Source organism: Odocoileus virginianus, chromosome 20, assembly GCF_023699985.2.
Source record: "Odocoileus virginianus isolate 20LAN1187 ecotype Illinois chromosome 20, Ovbor_1.2, whole genome shotgun sequence".
Lineage (NCBI taxonomy): Eukaryota > Metazoa > Chordata > Mammalia > Artiodactyla > Cervidae > Odocoileus > Odocoileus virginianus.
In genome coordinates this window covers 9,744,889-9,749,835 of record NC_069693.1, presented here as the reverse complement: position 1 = coordinate 9,749,835, position 4,947 = coordinate 9,744,889, and the positions used below count along the sequence as shown (strand labels likewise).

At 40.2% G+C, this 4,947-nt stretch overlaps 2 long non-coding RNA genes across 3 annotated transcripts; one reads left to right on the top strand and one right to left on the bottom strand.

Annotated features, from left to right (window-relative positions):
- The first annotated feature begins 22 nt into the window (after positions 1–22).
- On the top strand, positions 23–1,703 carry LOC139029847 (uncharacterized). Its single transcript, XR_011482089.1, has 2 exons — positions 23–731; positions 1,395–1,703. It is a non-coding gene; the product is annotated as an uncharacterized lncRNA (long non-coding RNA).
- On the bottom strand, positions 1,365–4,944 carry LOC139029846 (uncharacterized). 2 transcript variants are annotated; one of them, XR_011482087.1, is made up of 3 exons: positions 4,712–4,944; positions 2,804–2,898; positions 1,365–1,610 (listed from the first exon to the last, which is right to left on the bottom strand). It is a non-coding gene; the product is annotated as an uncharacterized lncRNA (long non-coding RNA). The 2 variants fall into 2 exon arrangements; XR_011482088.1 differs by having other exon boundaries at positions 4,309–4,942.
- Positions 4,945–4,947: the final 3 nt, after the last annotated feature.

The following is a 4,947-nucleotide window of genomic DNA, read 5'->3' as shown; positions in this document are numbered from 1 at the left end:
GGAAGAGCACCCAAGACCCGAGGCTGAAGCGAGCCCGGTGGCTTCTGGGAAATGCAGTCCATCCGGAACGTTTCTAGCGCTGCGAGAGCTCAGCGCTCCGAATGCGCAGATGCCAGGACTGTGTCTGCGCGTGGTGGAGAACGGCTAGACCTCGGAAGGAAGATGGTTGCTGGTGAGGCTAGCGTACGTGGAAATAGCGAGTGGAATCTGAGTCTAGTCTGCGGGGTGGGATCCTGGGGACTTCAGAACCCCAACCTGCGGCAGGAGGAGACGGCGGGCTCTTGGGTACTGTGGTTTCTTGAGTATGAGCTCTGAGGATTGGGACTTAAGTCTTTTGACCCCCATCCGTACCCCCATTCCCGCTCAGGTAGCATCAGCATCCCGAGTAGCGCCAGAAGCACACCTGGCACTAAGTGTGCATTTGTTTTTTAAAGAAAGAACCCCCTGGCGTTGTATGTGTGCGTTTTCATTCTCTGTGTTTTTGTGGGACCACAGTGTGTGTCTGTAACCGTGTGTGGCGGCTTCCCTGGTGGCTCAGCAGTGAAGAATCCGCCAGTCAGTGCAGAAGATGGGGTTTCTATCCCAGGGTGGGAAAGATCCCCTGAAGAAGGAAATGGCAACCTGCTTCAGTTTTCTTGCCTGGGAGATCCCATGGACAGAGAAGCCTGGCAGGCTACAGTCGTTGAGGACACAAAGAGTCAGACACGACTTAGCGACTAAACAACCACCATGTATGGGATTGTGTTTCTGTTTGGTTTGTTTATGGTTTGTTTCAGATTTTGAGATATTATAAAACTTGTTAAGCATACTTCCTTCCCACTCCTCCATCCCCACCCTGAAATTCCTCCTGCCCAGTATCTTGTATTTCTTTCCGTTAAAGGCTACGTCTGGCTGACTTTTGCCAGAGACATACACTAGCAGGGCCAACTCATCCATTAGACACAGTATGCAAAATGCCTAGAGCCCACAATACTCTTTGTCGTTATTGTTTAGTCACTTTTTCCAACTCTTTGTGACACCATGAACTGCAGCACTTCAGGCTTCCCTGTCCTTCACTATCGCCCAGAGTTTGCTCAAATTCATGTCCATTGAGTCCGTGATGCCATCCAACTATCTCATCCTCTGTCGCCCCTTCTCCTGCCCTCAATCTTACCCAACATCAGTGTCTTTTCCAGTGAGTTGGCTCTTCACATCAAAATATTGGAACTTCAGCATCAATCTTTCCAGTGAATATTCAGGGTTGATTTAGGGGCCTACCAAAAAGTCTTTTAAAATCAGAAATAAACATTAATTTTTGGTCAAAGGAAATGTTTAATTCAAAGAAACTCAACTTATTACTATACCTAAAGAATCACAAAATACTGTTATTTTTATTTTCTGTTTATTGATGAAAGGCCCCACAGAAGTTCTAATACAGCACCGCATCTTACCCAGATCAAATCAGATTTCAATCCAGCCTTATTCCTCTTCAGTTCTTCAGTGGGACTTGTGAAAACAGCACTGTACCTGCTGACCTTAGGTGAAACTGCAGTAAACTCTGACCTTCCCATTTGAGTTTTCCATGGCCCCAGGATGAAGTGGAACATTTCCTTCCCTAGATGTCTGGGCACCTTGAAAATGAAATTTGAACACATATTTTGGTCTCCTAATAAAACTTCTCTTCCCAGACTCTTTGTAAATAAGCAATAAAAAGTTTGAGTGCTTTTGTGACTGTGTGTGGAATTATATAATATAATGCCCATTTTAAGGCATGTGAGATTATGGCTTTAGTTATGAGATTGTGTTTTTATCTGTGAGTATGACTTAAAATGTATGTGATGCCTTGAAAGACATGCTTTTATTATGTGGGCATTTTATGGATATTGTGAATGTGGATTACTTATAACAGGCTTATTAAGTGTGAACAGACTTATTAAGTGAGAAACTACATGAGATGGAAATGTGTGATTTTGATTATATGAATATAGAACCCTGTGATATTATGACTGTATATCTTGGTGAATGACGATAGGCTGCCTTACTCTTCTCAACAATGAACGAGAGGAATGTTGCTCCTTTATGGAACAATAACTTTAAGATTTGGGTTAAAGGATTTGCTATTTATTTGGCAAATAATTTGGATATTTTATGCTCTCTTACTTAGCTTTAAAAAGAAGAAATCCAACACATGCTATAATGTGGATGTATCTAGAGAACATTGTACTAAGTGAAAAAAGCCCATCAAAAAAAGATGAATACCAGAAAACTGCACACTGATATCTCTGAAAAACATAGATGTAAAAATTCTCAACAAAATATCAACAGATTTAACTCAACAGAGTATTAAAAGGATCATATAATAGGACCAGGACTTCCCTGGTGGCTCAGTGGTAAAGAAATGACTGCCAATGCAGGAGACGTGTGTTTGATCCCTGGGTTGGGAAGATCCCTTGGAGAAAGAAATGGCAACCCACTCCAGTATTCTTGCCCAGGGAATCCCAGGGACGGAGGAGCCTGGCGGGCTACAAATTTGTGGGGTCACGAAAGAGTCAGACATGACTTAGCGACTAAACAACACTAGGACCAAGTGGGATTTATCCCTCCAATACAAGGATGAGTCAACATATGCAATATGTACCACATTACATCACTTTAACAGGATGAAAGATGAAAATCATAGGACCATCTCAGTAGATACAGAACAAGCATTTGACAGTACAACATCCTTTGATGATAAAAACTCTCAACAAATAGGTATAGATGGAACATAACTCAACATAATGGAAGCCATATACAGTGAACTCAGAGCTAATATCATACTTACTGGTGAAAGGTTGAAAGCTTCTCCTTTACAAACAGGAACAAAACAAAGGTGTCCACTCTCACTGCTTCTATTCCACAGAGTACTGGAAGTCCTAGCTGAGCAATCAAAGTATAAAGAAATTAAAAGGCATCCAAGTCAGAGAGGAAGAAATAAAATTCCCTTTGCAGATGCAAACAAAAGAGATATGTAAATAAATATATATATTTTCTAAACACTATACATTAAAACTGTTAGAACTCATCAGCCTTCTGTCAAGTTAAATAATACAAAATTAATGTATAAAAACCAGTTGCTATTTTTATACAGTAACAATATATGTAAAATAATTCCATTCACAATATCACTAAAGACAATAAAAATACTTTGGAATAAATTTAAATATGGAGATGAAAGACCTGTATACCAAAAATGATAAGACTTTGATGGAAGAAATTGAAGACACAAATAAGCAGAAAAATATCCTGTGTAACTTGGATCAGAAGGATTAATATCATTAAAATGTCCCTACTACCCAAAAGCCATCTATAGATTCAGTGCAATTTCTATCAAAATTCCAATAGCATATTTCACAGAAATAGAAAAAGAATTCTAAAATTTTGTATGGAGCCACAAAAACCTGTAATAGCCAAAGCAATCAGAAGAAAGAAGAACAAAGCCAGAGACATCCCACTTCCTAATTCCAAACTGTACTACAAAGATGGGTTCCCAGTAGCTCAGATGGTACCAGTAGCTCAGATGGTAAAGAATCTGCCTCCAGTGCAGGAGACCCAGTTCGATTCCTGGGTTGGGAAGATCCCCTGGAGAAGGGAATGGCTACCCACTCCAGTATTCTTGCCTGAAAAATTCCACTGACAGAGGAGCCTGGCAGGCTGCAGTCCATGGGATCACAAAGAGTTGGACCTGACTGAGCAACCAACATAGCAATTCTACTTCTGCTTGTATATTCAAAGTAAATGAAAATAGTTATTTGAAGAGGTATGTGCACTCCCATGTTTCTTTCAGTATTATTCACAATATGGAAACAACCTAAGTGTTGAAGCTGTGGCATATATACAATGGAATTTATTCAGCCATAAGAAAGAAAAGAAACAGACCCATTTGCAACAACAAAGGTGGGTATTATGTTAAAGTGAGATTAAATCAGACAGAGAGATACTGTTTATTATCACTTATATGTGGAATCTTAAAAAAGGCAAATTCATAAATATAGAGTAGAATGATAGCTATTACAGGTTGGAGGGCTGGGTGGGAATGGGATACTGTTTTTTAAGGGTACAAATTTGGACTAGGAGATAAGTCCTGGAGAGCTAATGGACAGCACAGTGATATAATCAATAATCAATAATACTGTATTATAAATTTCAGAGTTTCTAAGGGACTAGACCCTAACTGTTCTGAAACCAAAAAAAGCCATGAAAACTAGTTGAGGGGATAGAAGTGTTAGCTGACACTAAGATGATAATCATATTGCAATACATTCATCATCAAATCAACATATGTTGTACCTTGAAATTACACGTCAATTAACCGCTTGAAAAGGAGTACGAATTACATGGTGTGATTTCTTAATTGGAAAACAAATAACTTTTTCGAAATACAAGTAATATTTCAATTCCCTAACGATGTAAGAAATTCAAAGCAAAGAAAAGTGGAGCATTTTTCTGCTTCTGTTTAACGTCCCATTCAATGGTTGCATCTCATTTTCTTGGCCAAGGTTGAATACAGGGCCAGGTAGTAAAGAAGATGGCTCATTATAGCACAGCCCTTTTACGATCTCTGTTTTTCCTTCACACATACCACGCCTTTACAATTATTTGCCATTTACTTTTCCATACATATTTCCAATTTCTGTCAGGAAACAACGAGGGAAAAAAAAAAGCCAAGTACTACAAGCGCCCCACAGCTTACGCATACTCCACTTGCTAATTCAAAAGTAAAATTGCAAACAGGTGGGAAGCTCAGCGGCAGAGAGCATTCTGGGACGTGTAGTTTCGGAGGCTTCCTGTGATTCGGAACTTCCGCTCCGGGAAAGCGCGGAGGGGTTATTCGCTCCGCTGGAGAAATAAAAAGACATAATCCAGCGCTGTGCGTCTCCGGTGGTATTTCGCCTACCGGAGCGCGAGAACACGAACCTCGCTGCTTTC